The sequence below is a fragment of the Anas platyrhynchos genome, chromosome 20 (genome assembly GCF_047663525.1).
Source record: "Anas platyrhynchos isolate ZD024472 breed Pekin duck chromosome 20, IASCAAS_PekinDuck_T2T, whole genome shotgun sequence".
Lineage (NCBI taxonomy): Eukaryota > Metazoa > Chordata > Aves > Anseriformes > Anatidae > Anas > Anas platyrhynchos.
The window spans coordinates 8,894,842-8,910,142 of NC_092606.1; the positions used below are offsets into that span (position 1 = coordinate 8,894,842).

The window sequence follows — 15,301 nt, forward strand, 5'->3', positions numbered from 1 at the left end:
GTGAAATTAAGAAATTGGTTTTAAATCCTGTCGTTGAAGGTGAGTAACTCTTGGATCAAGATCCGTCTTGTGGAGGGGTCTGTCATTGAGGAGTTTATTTCTAAAAGAAATAGTCAAGCTCAGCTGGAAATTTTGCTCCTGCTGCACAAATGCACTACTGAAGTTGTGTGTCACACTGAGTAGTAAGACTTTGTTCGCTCATGCCCTTAAGATCTGTGACTTTATCCTTTTTTTCTTGTTTTCTGTTGCAGTAATCTTTTCAGCAAGGAGTAGATTGGAGGGCGGAAGCCCAAAGGTAATGTTCTCTGCTTTTCCTTCTTGGGAGGCATTGTGTCTTCAGCTGCCAGTAGCAGGCTCTCTACCAGCAACCCTTTGAACAGAGAAAGCTCCAAGCCCATCAGCTGTGGGGTTGGATTCAGGCAGCAAATGATGAATCACCACCCAAATGAGGCAGTGAGGTGACTGCAGCTTTCCTGTTTGCTGTGAGAACTTTCTGTTAAGCAGTTGCATCTGCCTTTTCACTGGACAATACTTTCCATTTTCCCCGTTATTTAGAATCCAAAGATCAATCATTGTGCTACTGTCCAGCGTGTTGGTAGAGCCTTACCTAAAATGTAGTGCAAAAACTCTGAGTTGCCGTTCGAGAATCATAAAATCACAGAATCATTTAGGTTGGGAAAGGCCTCTGAGGCCATCTGGTCCAACCTGTAACCTAGCACTGCCAAGTCCACCATGAAACCATGCCACTAAGCTCTACATCTACACTTTTTTTGAAGACCTCCAGGGATCGTGACTCAACCACTTCCCTGGGCAGCCTGTTCCAATACCTCACAACCCCTTCAGTGAATATTTTTTTTCCTAATATCCAAGCTAAACCCCCCCAGTGCAACTTAAGGCCAAAGAAAGATGAATTCTCACTGGGACTGGGTGAAAAGGGCTCCAGGAATGATATGGGGAACAAAGAGCTTCCAACAGGCAGAACAAGCTAGCTCACGTGTGTTCTGTATGGCACTGGGGGCTCTGAAAGCATGCTCTTAGATAAATGGGTTTCTATCTTGCCAGTCTGTTCTCTCAGTGAAGTCTATATATTTCAATACAAAAAAACAAACAAAAAAACCTCACACCATCCAAACCAACAAAAAACCAAAACAACAACTACTTGCTTAAATGTCTGAAAAACATCCTGTAGTGATAAATACATAGCTAACTTTGCAAAAGCAGACAAGGCCAGAAAAGCTTATCTGGATCTGGGTTTCCACACTGGTGTCCCCTCCACACCACATTTTCTGGTCATGTTGGCAAAAAATGATTGTTCTTCGTTGTGAAATGCAAAGCACTAGAAATAATCCTTGCTGGATTGTTCTTGGCTGGTGATGCTGAAAGCGTTATTTCCCTGTAGTTGGTACAGTTTTGCTGCCAGCTTGCTATTTAGGTTTCTGTGTTTCTCATTCAATTTTGAGGAGTCTAATACCACGGAATGCAGAGAACAGGATTGGGACTTCAGATTCAAAGAAAATTGGTTGTGAGGGGGGAAAAGAGACTGTTTCCAATTGAACCTAAAATACTGGGAAGTTTTTTGTTGTTTTTCATTTTTAATAGTTAATGAATTCCTTTGTCTGTTCTTCCAACATTGTCTGGATTTTCTTGTTGTTTAATTTATTTAATAGCAATAGTTTCAAAATCAATAAGACATGAGAAAGAGCAAACCCCAAAACCCAAGCTTGTGCCTCGTTGGCAGAGAACTCTCTGCTACACATCTGCTGGTTGAAACTTGAGACAGCCGCTCCATGTTCACGCTCTGAGCCTGGAACCTGAGCTGGTGTCCGTTTATGTGGAAGGGAGTCTTGCCACGAGTTCACTGGGCTGTACTTCACACTGTAGCAGTGGTTTATCAGTCAGAAATTGGAACCCCCGTGTTTACTAGAGTTCAGCTAGATCATCTATTCCCTTTGCACTTAGAAACGCAACCACGCTAGTTCCTTAAGCCTTCAGCCCATATTTTAGCAAACACATTTCCATTTCCATTTGACTGCATGTAGACACAGCTATCCCTTCAGTAATGAAGTCTACGTTATTGGTAACGATTGGGGAAAAAAAATAATCCTGTTTGGGAATTTATTCCCTTAGTCTTGCAAGACCTAGCTTTTCTTTGTGATTTTAAGAGTTGCAAATTTAATGTTACTAATGATGGAAAACTGAATCTTGTTTTTTTCATTCATATAGAGGATGATGTCTACTCTGTGTGCAAAGCAGCAGCCCCACGCATCTTTTGGTGGTGCAAACCATCTGAAGCTCTCCCTGTAGCCTGATTATTTGACTCATTGACTTGCGGGTAGACTTCTGACTTGGCAAACTTGACATTACACCAGCCATGGTGTGGTGACTGCAGTGGGAATGCCCAGAAGGCTGCCTTCCAATAGAAGAGTTTGTAGTGTGTTAAAAACAACTAAATAAAAATATCTGATGCAAAAAATGTGGTGCTTGCATCAAGGAAGGCAAGATGATTACTTTCTCTAGGCTGTGGGAGAACACTAACATATGCCATCCTTACATCCAGTTAGATTGATGAATACCAGATGGAAGTCGTGCAGAATGTTTTCTGCAGTATGCATAAGTGTTGCTGGCAGCTTTTCAGTTTTTGATATAGCAAAAGACAGTTGTGTTTGCTTTAGTGAGTTGAGATAAATGCCTGCAGACTCCAAAATCTAAGGGAAGCACTGCAACTCTAAAAGTTACCAGTGATCTTTCATTTAATGTTGAATCACGACTGTGAGGATTAATGCAAGCGCGCTGTGTAGACAATCTCTTAGTAGCAATTAGTGCAGATAATTAGCTCTCTTGCACAACTTTATTTTTCATGAATTTGTATTTAAATCTTAGATGTAGGTTCTGTTTTTCCTTTAATAACCAGAGATGCATGTTGAAATAGTCACTGAACAGCCTTTCACGAATAACGTATGACTGTGGAGTTTCACATTCTTCTGTTTCTTTTCCCCAGCACTTTGTCCATCTTGTCCATTTGGGTCTTGCAGCTGCATTTAATCTGCATCAGTGGAGTCTTGTCAATTGTACCCTAAAACAATGAGCTGTGCAGTGCCAGCATAGTCTTCTTTTGTGCATGCTCCTGACTGCATTGCTGACTGTGTTCAATTACCAAATGTCTTCTGGCTAACAGTAACAGATCGTTTGAGGTACTATAGAGCGTTCATCCCCTGAAATATCTGAGCATACAGCTGTTGAATTTGGGCACTGTGTTTTTATAATCTACATCGGTGGGTTTACTTTCAAGAGGCTTAACTGACTTTGTAATTTTGGGATTTCTAGTCTTTAAGCTAATGGTCTGCAGCAGTTTGTCCTCGCAGAACTACAGAAGGGACCTCTGGGTCCTTCTGGCCCAGCCCCATCTCCAGCAGGGCCACCCAGAGCAGGGTGCCCAGGACTGTGCCCAGGTGGCTTTTGAAGATCTCCAAGGAGGAGACTCCAACACCTCTCAGGGCAGCCTGTGCCAGTGCTCGGTCACTGCACAGCATGGAACTGCTTCTTGGTGTCCAGAGGGAATCTCCTATGTGCCAAATGTCTTCTCTACCATTAGCCTGTGATCTGGGTCTGGTGTGGTTGTGATTCCTGTGGGGGCATTGTTTGCTTCCACCAACCCCCACGTGTGACTGTTTGACATAATTCAGTTGAGAACAGTTTGACAATTTCAGGTGAGACCAGAAATAAAAACAATGGCAGTCCATACTGATAAGCTGCTACAGAAACCAGCTGCTGTGGCCGAGCTGTGCAGAAGTTCAGAAAAGGCTGTGAACTGTGCAGTGGTGGCGGGGTTTGGGAGAGGAGCCACAATCCAGTGTCCGTAGTGCATTTCCTTTGGGAAAAGGAAGCAAGATTGTAATCGATGGCTGCAAACGTTTACTCTGGCTGTGGAACTGCAAACTGCCTTTGGTTGCTGAGAGCAGCACGGTGTCCCAAAATGGAGGAGTACGTGTTGCCTCCCCCAGTTAGCAGCTCCGGTTGGTTCTCTTCTGCCTTTGCCATGGAAGAATGGAGTTGCTGCTGATGGAGGAGACAGCACAAAAGTAGCGGGGCCAAATAAAGGACAGGGTAGAGCAAATATGTTAGAATGTGTTTGTGAAACGTGATGAAATGACTTCCCCACAAGGTGCCCAGAGGAATAGCATAATTGGAGCTGGTTGTGAATTTTTCAGTGATTTTTTTTTTTATATATATAGAAAATGCTGGTTTCTCAAAACAAGGAAATATTTTCTTGAAGCATATTTGTGTAGCTAAACATTTTAAAGGAGGATTCTTAGTCTTGAGTGTTGCGAACGTGGGAGATGTCCCCCTGTAACAGTTCAAAACCTGCTTGTTGGAGTGCTCAGCTAGGCTGGAAGCAGCCATCCTCGAGTCCTTGCTGTGCTGCATTGAAACAGTCGGTGAGTCCAGCCGGAGGCAGCAGTGCTCGTGGCTGCTGACAGGGTTACTGTCCTTGGCACCTTTTTGCTCCCCAGAGGCCAGGTAGCAGAGCCATTTCTGAGCCTGTCACTTAGGTGCTACATTTCACAGCAAGGAAATCGATGATGTTTTCTTTAAAAATCATTTGGTAAGTGCCCCCCTGCAACTTCATTAGCCACTGAAAGCCATGCAATCCCTGCTCATCAGTGTGAGTCCTCTGTGATTAAGGCCCATCAAATTGCGATGCCTGGGCTGTTTGTTTTCCAGTGACTCGGTGCAGCTAGGTGTATCGCACTGTGCTGTGTCCCCTGTGCTGCAGGAGCTCTTGTAGCACATCAAGTAAGGAAAGCAAACAAAGTCTGAACAGGTTAAAATCCTCATCAGGCCTTTAGAAGCAGGTGTGGACTAGAAGCATCAGGTATTTCAGGCTTGCCCTTGAAAGATACCAGAAATCTCTTTGGATTTGCTGTGTTGCAACCTTAACTCCACTCACCTGTGGCCTGCAGGAAAACTTGAGAGGCCAAACTACTTCTAACCTACCTGTCTCAGGGATATAAACTGCTTCTCTTCACGTTGTCTCCAGCTCTGTACAGCACTGCCTCTGTGTATCCCCCTCTTTTAAGCGGTAGCGAGCAAAGCTCAGGTATTGCCTAACTTTACTTTTTCTGTGGGAAGTGTGGAGGGGGCAACGTGAGTCTTGAATGCAAGAGAGACAGCTTGCTTCACCTGCTCTATGTGGAGAAGGGACGTATCCAGGTGGACCTACAGCTTAAAATGAATGTTATTTAAAAACTCTTGAGAATACGAACAGTGTGTGTCTGCAAGCAAGTTCTGAGGGCTGAATCCTGTGGTTCACCGCTGAAATTGCGTTTTGCCCTGTTACAAGTGATTCCTGTTCCATAGCTTGACTTAAGCGATACTTGTGTCTAAATCCTTTGGATGACTTCAGAAACCCAGTGGCTGTTTGTGCAGTTTCACAGGGCTGTGCTGTGTGCTCGTCCTCGACAGCCACGGAGGAGACTTGGTGCTGTGGGTGGTCCTGTTTCACGTTCACCTGATCTAGTCCCTAGTGCTGCACAGAGGTTGTAGGGGTGCTGCAGAGGAAGTGCACCCTGAGTATAGCACTGTAACTGTGTCACTAAAGCTAGTGCTGACCTAGACTGCTAAATCCACCTCGTGCAGCGTGTGCCGTGGTGCTGGGAGAGGCTGTGGCAGAGGACCAAAGGTTAACTTCTTGATGCTGGCACAAAAGCACAGGGAACGTGTAAATACACGGCATGTTCAAGCTGAGGGTGGGAGGTAGGTTGCAGTAGTTTCCTATGGGTCCTGTTAGTGCAGGACCAGAAAGTCCCTGGTTGCTTTTCTGTGCCATGATCTGCACGTGAACGCTGTGGGTGTGAGTGGCAGAGAGGGAAGGGAGGGCCGGGGAGCTGGGGTGCCAGGGCATGCAGTAGCAGCTGAAGCTGAGTGCCATTTCTTGGCCCCTGGCTGTGAAACAGGTTTTATCTTCTCATTTCTCAGTTTCTAGCCAACCCTGCCTGCTTTCAACTGTTTTCTCTGGGCAAGAGCTCTGTTCTGCTTTTATCCCATATCAGGTGTATCGGGTGCCTTGGAGAATGGGGCAGTGGTTGGAGCCATTGCATCCAGCCTGGTCCTTCCTGTGAGATGTACAGGAAACGAAGGATTAGTGGACTCGGCCCTGGAAAGATGGGGAAAACCATGGTAAAATGGTAGAAGGAATATGAACCTAATGACCTTTTAAAATTCTAAACATAATTACAGGGAAGTTGTTACATGATAATGTCACATCCTGTGAAGATCCTGTGAGATGTGGTGATAGATACTGAGATGTTTATACTCCGATGATCTGGTGATAAGGACAAAAAGCAGTGCAGGTGTTTGACCAGATGATGGTGCTGTGGTTTCACAAAAGTCCTCCCTACTGTAGTAAACAAATTTTTTTGACAAGGCTATTATTGAACTTTCATTCTAGCTAGATACATCAGCAACGTTAGCCCTGCAGTGCTGTGTCACTTGGGACTCTGGGCCATGACTTGCAGTGATGTGGAAAGAAAACTGCTTCCTGCTCCACAGAGCAAGACCACAGAGAAGAATGCCTGGTGCTGCAGCGTCAGCTCTTAAGGGGACTTGGGATAATCTTAACCTTTTGAATGCTCTGTACCGCTGTGTTGTGCGCATGTGATCAGTTCCAGTGTATGGGACAAGTCCTGTGAAATGGTTTGGTACTTGTCCTTTGACCTCTGCAGACCTTGGTGTGTCACGTCTGAGTTGTGTGCTAAGTGCCATGGAAGTAAATAACCCTCAGAGGATGGTCAAGGTACAGCAACAGGGAGCAGTGCATGAGGAACACACATGGTGTCTTTTGGTGGAAGCATCTCAGAGCAACACGGTTCCTACCTAGGCACGATCGTCAAAAGTATCCAAAGCAATCGGGAGCAGAAGCCTCCTGGGTTTTTCAGTGGGAGCTCCTTGTGTTTGTTCCTAGGATCCTGAGTGACCGTGTTACGTGGCTTAGCAAGCAGCTCATCAGCACAGCTTCAACAGCTGACTGCCTGCATAGTCAGTAAACGTGGATGATCTAACTGCCATCCTGTGTCATTAGGTTGTAGATGATAGTATTTTCTTTAGCAGTTTGAGAGCCCTTTGATGATGTTCGGTGATTGCCATCATACTGCTTTTAGCAGAGCCAGGTGAAAAGCTGCATAAGCAGAGCAAGGTCTTAAATCAATATTTTTACTTGATATATGTAGGCAGGTGAGGCTCAATTTACACATACATGGCTTGTTCACTGTTTTTCTGTAATTTTTAAATACAGAGCAGTGAGCAGTGTCAGAGGACTGCAGGTAATTAAGGACATTGCAGTCTCCCTGTGTACAGTACATGGGTATCTCAGCAGTAACTTAAATTTCCCAGCAAAGCTTTTTGCATCCCTGCTGAATTCCTTTTACTGCCTTTAGGGGTTTATCTGTGAGCACTCATGGCTTGTTTAAAATATCTCAACCAAAGTTGACTGTAAAGAATCGCTGGTATCCAGGGAATCGTTTCAAAGGCTGTAGTTTAACAGTTGCAGAGGGGAGTTTATTCTCTTCAAGACATAGTGCCACTGTAACAGGGTAGCACTCAGTTAAGTACACCATCAAATGGTTTTGCCTAATTAGTTTTTTTATTTGATGGCTGGGGGAAACCTGCTAAGAGGAAGACTGTTGAATGCTTACTTGCTTTGTTTATCAGTTCATCAAATAACCTCGCTATTAAGAGTGTTCATTATCAGTCTTAAGGAATTCAGGGCTTGGGCAAAATGTGCTCCCTTCAGGTAGGTTTTCTTCAGTTACAACAGAACTGTGTGAAATTTTGGGTATTTTATGGTATCAGACAGACATCGCTTGAAGTTTTCTCTGGTTGTCTTTCAAACTTGTGACGGCTTTCATCCCTTTATTTTTTCCTTTTGAAATAAGGTTTTCCCTATTTGGGCTGCTTAACTTGTTGAAAACAGGTAGGATAACACAGAGAGAGCAAATTCAAATTAGTGAATACAGCCACAAGGTTATTTGCATTGATTTTGGCATGACCAAACAGAGTTACCTAGTCCAGATTATAAGTGATCTTTAGTTACAATTAAAAAAATTAAGTATTCTATTACAAGTGCTTTGCAAGTCAAACAGTATTTGCTGATTGTGACTGTATAGGTGTTGCCCTGTCCCAGCACGCAGAGGGCCTCCTCTGCCACGTTCTTACATTGCTTGTGGGATCTGTATAGAAATCAAAGAGGTTTCAGAAATACGAGTTGAAACCTCACTGAGAGCTGGAGCTCATTGTGGTTGCTGGAGCACCAGGAATAGCAGGTGCAATCATCAGCCCTACAGCAATCCTAAAAGAGCCTAAAGAGCAAAGCCAGTAATGCTCAACATCTTCATTAGGGAATGTTGTTCTTTTAATAACACTACCAATGTATGCATGTTTTCTGTCATTCCATACTGGAAGTCATAGCAGTGATTTGCTGCGGACGGAAACGAGTGTTTTCTTTAATGTAAAACCCCACAGGAAACTTCTGAACCAGCGGCTGATGCCTGCTGAGATGTGTCTGCAGTCATGCTGATTTAGTTTGGGTGTAACAGGCTATGAGCATTTCAGCATCTTGTTCTAGAAAGATGTAGGGAAGCCAGGTTCTTAAATGGGAAAATTACAAGCAAAGACTGAACTGACATGGTTACTGTAGGGTAGACTAAACCCCATGATCACATTGATTGTTCTACCTGTTGTAATTTGAATTCCGTTTGTCACGTACTGGAAAAGAACTTCTACAAGCAAGTGGCTTCCAAGCAGCTGCATGGCAAGTAACCATTTGCCTTGCATTTGGAAATAAGCCGTTTAGAGGTATACCTTAAATCACTGTATAAAAGAGGTATGCCACTGGTAAATAAAGAAAAAGCGTACAATATATGCTAATAAATGAATGAGACCAGAGAAGTGCCTGCTCTGATCTGTGTATGACTGGAAATGCAGTTTCCAAGAATCACCTATTAACCTACAGGGGAGGTGATTTAAATAAAACCAGAATTGTGCTGGTAATATCTTTCAGTACCAGACAGTAAGACGTGACAGATCGACAACAGCAGCAAAGACTGAAGAAACTTTGCACAGGGCTGGGAGGAGAGAATGGTGGACGAGGAGTTCTGCCCTGATCCGAGGAATTGAGGCTGCTGATAACATTCAGTGCCGTAGCAGCGTGCACGTGCTTTGTATGTAATTTGTGCTGTGGCTGGCATAAGATGCACGTGTTCAGACAAAGTTTTAAAGATATTTAATAAAGAAACCTTTAATTCACTTTTTGTGCTAATTGTCATGGGATTTATTCTTCCTCTGCTCAGAGTTTTCTAGCATCATTAAGTTTCCAAGCTGTGAAAAAGTCTGAATTATGAGAAGAGCCATCTTTAACGGCAGAACCTGGGGGTTTAGTTCAGCTTGGATTAACATCCAAAAAAATGGGTGCTCGCTTGTTCAGATTTACAGTGTCTTAATTCTGATGCAGAAATTGAATTCTTGCAGCACTGGAATTTCTTGCCAGGTGATCCGGTGCTTCCCTCTCTCAAGACTACAGACAAGACATAAGCTGTTTTTCTCCCTTATGCCGCGCTAGTCCTAAATACAGTCTGGAAGTGGAAGCTGGAAATGCAAGAACAAATGGAGGAACAATGAGATGATGTTACTCAAACGTCAGAGGTCTTATAGAAGATTAAGCACACTTTGTACATGCTTTGGTATTTAGGCCTCGTAACATTGAAAAGTGCTTTGCTCTGCTTAATTCATCTGGTAGGTGCAGTTTTCAGGAACGTCATCTTCTGAGTTGCTGTAAGAGTGCACTCCAATTACTTTCATAGCTAAAATAAGAACTAGAAAACACCTGACAGAAGTGTGTAGAAAGTCCATCTCAGCTGGTCACACACATGGACACCAGCTCTCAGCACCATCCTTAGGACTTGGGTCAGGACTGAGTTGGCATGCCTGGTTCTGTGGCACAGCACTGCAGAGAGCACTGTGTGCTCCCACCAGCTGGGGCTTTGTGGTCCTGCCACAGGCCTGAACACGCAGCTGGTATCCGACGTTTGAGCAGAGGGTGTGAAGAGAAAAAGGGCAGCAGCAAACGAGCGGTGCTGGTGGTGTTGCTGCTGGGGTGCCCAGGTGAACGCAAGCGTGCCTGCTTCTGCCTGGCAGTGGTCCCATGCTGGCGGAGCTGTGGGGTGTGGGTCCCAGCAGGGGCCTTGCAAGCCCACCTGCATGGCTCGCTGGCCTCCGTACTATGGGCATGGTGCTCTGACTTTCCAAAAACTTTTGCTGCTGCTTTTTCTTGGTGCTGCCGCTGCTGCGTGTCCATAATAAATTAGTGAATTTCTCTGCAGCTTGCGTCGTTCGTCTGTAAAACATGGATAAATGTGCTGGCTTTGTAAAGTACTTTGGGTGCTAAAAGAAACGCAGGGTGCTGAGTGGCAGCTGGGGAAGTGCTGCAGCTTTCTGTTTAAGGAGTATTGTTATTCTCTGCTCAAATGTAATATGCAGGACTTGTCCCATGAGGTTTTGAAATGCGGGAAGAAGGGAGGGGAGGTCTACTTCCCGGTGACTTGTGACTTCTACATAAAACATTTTCTCAGAACTAATTAAAACTTTGAGAAATCATCAGAACTTAAATGAATCAGTGCTGCGTAACTAACAGCTTATGTTAAAGGCTTTGAACAAATATCCACAATGCATCAGTAAACATGGAAATTACTTTTTCATGTCGGGATGTGTCTCACTACAATGCTGTGCATTGATAAAAGATTTCTCTGCCTCTGTAGCTTTCCATACTTTAAAATTTATTGGTTTTCCTAACCTCTCTTTCGGGCTTTTTAATATATAGAGAAACACTCTTTAAAATGATTTACCAAGCAAAATTGACTGTGCTTCAGCAATAACTAGCAGTTAACAAACAGTGCCTAAATTAAGGGCTGAAACAAAGCTGGGACCAGTTATTTTTCAATCATGGCTGTTAACTTTGGTAATCTCCTTTACAGGGGGTTATTGCAGCTATAAAATATTTTCCCATGGTTATGATGGCAGTTGTAGAGAAGATTCATGACTTGCACAACTTTTCTTGGGCAGTTTGCTCACATGTTTTCTACCTGATGCTGTAAAGTGAACCTCTGCTTGGAAAGGGAGAGTAGGGGAGAATGTTGGATCCAGCAGTGGGTGTAATTAACATCACTGGCTCCTTTTTCATTTTTTTCACAAGCGATAACCCCCTCTTACTTGCCTCGTTTTTAACAGGCTTTTGGATCATTTTGTACCTTCTGTCTGCAATACACACACCAGCAAGCAGCGCCGTTTTGCCTGGTTGTAAGATGGCTGTGAGCCTCCAGCAGCTGGCAGGCAGAACCACTGCACTTGCTCGGTGGGGAGAGGCTGATCTTCGTGGGGCCGGGGACTCTCAGCTGAGTCAGTACAACTGGCTGGTGCTCTGGTGGCTTCCTGCTCCGGATTCACACTAGGTGGCCGTTGACGTCCTTACTTTGTGCTGTGGGATGACACAGACTTGGAAGGACTCTGCAAATTCAGTAAGTAATGCTGTTCACAGCACTGCAGTTATGCCTACTTGGGCTGTATGCGTCTAATCCTTCATTTCCTACAGGCACACGTGGACTTTTCAGAACCTCTTTATGGTTGCCATCACTTCCTGGTTCTTTTGTGGTGCTTTTTGGTAGCTGAGGACATTCTTTCTGTGTGTGTAAGAGCGCAGCTCCAGAACAAAATGTCTGCTGATGAAAAATCTCCAGTTTGAGCTGGCCACCCGTACATGGTAGTATGAATGTTGTGTGTCTGTGTGACAGTTGCTGTCTTTGTTGGGATTTCCAGACTGAATCAAAGGCCACCAAAAGAAGTGTGAACTGTCAGAGAAGAGGACGGGCATATTTCTTAAACAGGGAGTGTCACTGGTAATGGACCAGGGTGGATTTGGCTTGGCTCTTTCAAAACCAGTGTATTGTTGTGTAAACCTGAGGAAGCCAGAAATCAATGCAGCTTGTTCTTAACCAGTGCTGCATTGTATTGGCTTAATTTGTTAGGGCCATGTGCCAGCCTGTAGGGAACCAGGACGGTATTAGTGCAGTGGTACGGGCTGGACGCTGACTGCTGAGTTATGTTTTATGCACATCACGTTGCTTCTGTTTCCAGGCCAGTGTTTTCTGCCCTCGCAGCGGGATGCTTTTGAGGCTGTCCTAGAAGCATTTAAAAGAATTCCAACGCTTTTGCAGGGGTGGCGAATGATATCCTGGGTTAATGCAGTGATGAACTCGTATCACAACATCACAGCATTTTAATGGGAACAAGAAGGGAGAGGTGGAGTGGGGCAGGAACTTCTGATGCTGGCTCTGCCACCAAGGAATACATGTTATGTAACTAGACTCTGAAAATTAAATGTTACGCTTCCGTGCTCTTCTTATTCGGCATCCCTTAATTAAAAGCCTCTTTCCTTTGGTTCATAGGTTCAAAACTGCTTAATGATGTTAAACAAACAAACATCTGACCAAATTTCTATCTACCAGATTAATTTTTAATAGCTTAATGAATAATGGCATATCATTAAGGGTAGATAGTGTGTTTAATCTCAAGTAAGACTTTTGGAGTAGAAATGAGTGTCTTTCTGGGATATTGTGGATTTCAGCTTGTTTTAAAACAACAAAAACCAAAAGGCAAGAAATGGTGGATTTTTCTTTTTTTTAAAAAATGTAGATTTTGCAACTATTCTGCCACAAAACATGCATTCCTTTCCTAACTACCCTCTACATAAAGAAATGAAAACGAGCATGGAACAACCATATTTCTGAATGATGGAGCAGAAGAGCTGAAAAGTATTCATACACTTCAAAAGTTGGGTATGAATGAGTTTTTGTTCAGACGTAGTTATAAGAATATAAACAATATCGTGCTTAGATTTGTAGGGCAGTGAGGATAAAAAGATCGGTGGCTTATGTAAACTAACTTCAGCTAATTAACACAAGATGATGGCATTTAGTTTCTCAGTCGTTTTCTGATACCCCTTGGCTCAGCGTTTGCCTGACTAATGCCAGACATTGTTGCAGCCAGTGCTGATCCAGCTCTCAGAGCCATGATCAGACCCCTTTGTAGCGTGTTCCAAGCTTTGCTCGTTATTGTGGCGGGTGGGTGGGTGGCTGCTGTGGCTGGGTTGTTTGCTCCGTGGGCTGTGCTCCGCTTAATGGAAGAGTGCTGCCCTTGGGCTCCTGTGGAGAGGGATCCTCAGTGTTTGTCCTACTGCACTTGGTTTGTGAAGGAACTACTTTTTTCTTTAATAGGCCAGAGAGTAAGGAAGAACCTTTTTGTATGCTTTACATGGAGCACCTTGTATTAGATTTTATGTTAGGTTGTGTTTTGGTAGGAGTACTCAGTTTTGGTTAAGATTTCTGCATTAAGCTCAGAAACATGCTGTGCTGGCCTTTGCATGTGCTCTTCGTGTTCCCACATCCCCAGTTTTCAGTTTTATGTAATTGAAAGTGAGTTTGTGTGGAGAAACCTCAGCCGCTCTGGGGTTCTGTGAAGTGGCTGTGGTTTTGCTGTGCATAGCTGGAAGCTTGGTGAGTTTGCTTTCTTTCAGGACAGTTCAGAAAGGAGAAATAAGAAGTGTTTTGTTTGTTCCAAGGAGAGTTTTCTTAAATTGCATATATTTTCAAAGAAATTTTGTACTTATTTTAGTGAGCTTAGATGGTTAGTCTAAATAAAAACAGATATAACAACACATACATAGGGTAACATCATTGCCAGAAAGGTGATTGCATGCTCGCAGAATAGCACCATGTTGGGTTCTTTTTTCCTCCTACCTTTCAGAATCAAAGGAGTGGCTTCTCCCTTAGTTCTAAGATCTTCTTAGAAACAAAAGCTGATTTAACCAGTTGATTCTATTAACTGTGTCCTGATTTAAAAAAAGAAAAAAAAAAAAAAAGTGCTGTGAATCATAAGCTTGTGAATAAGTGCTTGCAGGCACTGTTGTTGCTGCCCTGCCTTTCTTAATCACACATGCACCTCACAAGCTGTTTAGCAGAAGCTTGTCCCTTCTTTCCCAGTAGGACTCACTGCACAGAGAACACTCTACTGGCTAGAGCCTCCATTTTCAGGTTCAAACCCCAGGTATGTACATCCCTCTAATGTAACACGATGCAACACACCTCGAGCTTTTTCTGCTTGCATGTGTATGACCACCATTAACCTTCAATATTTTGCCCAGTCAGGCTGCTTATACCTGCCATGTTCCGTATGGAAAATGCTATTCCAGACACAGGACTTCAGCACTTCATACATTTGTGTGTGACTGTTCAACTTGTCACGATTGTCAGTTCCCAGGCTCTTTCCCTCGCATTACACTGGTGAACTGGAACTCTGATAAAGGAGTTACGTACAGTGATGACAAGAATTGATTTCCAATTTCCTGTAGAATGACTCTATCATTGCTTGTGACTCAGGCAATTTAGCTTATATTACAGTGCTAGCTAGGGGCTATAGATCACCCTGACAGTCATCTAGTCACGGAGCATGCTGATTTTGACAAGATATTGAAAGAGATTTTACGAGAGTTTCCGTTGTGAAACAGCTTGAAGTGCGGTTTTCTGTTGGATCGTACATAAAGAGATTTTGTCTGATGCAGAGTAAAAGTATTGGGTGCAATCTGATTTGTCCTTTTGTACTCTTTGCAGTTGTAAATTGTTCAGCCCTCTCATCTTGAAGCTTGTCTGGAACATGCAAATGTCTGCGTCAGGTTGGACAGAAGAGCCAGGATCTTTTAGAGAGTGCTTGGTAGCAGATGCTTAGGGAGAGAGGGTAAGAAATGAGGCAGAGGCACGAGTAGCCCTTTCCTGGCTGTGCCCTGGCAGATTCAGCTGTCAGTGGAGCCTTGCTGGGCTGTGTGAAAAGCTCTATAGAGAAGTAGATGGCATTTCTGTCCTCATTCAGGAGTTCCTGGTGCGAAGCGATGCTCTGATTTGCTCTCTTGCTAGTGGAAGCTGCAGCAGTCAGCTTTTCAGTCATCTCGGCATCTTTTGACAGTGCTGACCTGCGGCTAGAGCCGGATGGGAGTTCACTGTCCTGTTGCTAATACCCCCTGCTTCAAGCATGCCCTTGCTCAACTGTGTCACCGTTAACTTAATGCAGGGTCCCCATGACAGCTGAGGTGAAGCGTGAGGGGCAGCGAGTGATGTGGTCTTCTGGGCCATGTGGTTATAAAGAGACGGGAGAGGGCTTCGTCTGGGAAGGTCTCCCAGCTTCCCAGCTGCGGCACTCAGAGTGC

General features: G+C 44.1%; 1 long non-coding RNA gene across 5 annotated transcripts in view; it reads left to right on the plus strand.

Moving 5' to 3' along the window:
• Positions 1-15,301, plus strand: part of LOC106016502 (uncharacterized) — a 120,321-nt gene that overhangs the window by 58,821 nt on the left and 46,199 nt on the right. Inside the window, exons 5-6 of one of the 5 annotated variants that reach the window (XR_011804231.1) lie at positions 252-295; positions 2,224-2,457. The exons of 3 other annotated variants lie outside the window; for them this stretch is intronic. This is a non-coding gene — a long non-coding RNA (uncharacterized lncRNA). Of the gene's footprint in view, positions 1-251; positions 296-2,223; positions 2,458-11,277; positions 11,565-15,301 lie in introns of those variants that run through there. One more of the 5 variants, XR_002401230.4, reaches the window with a different exon arrangement.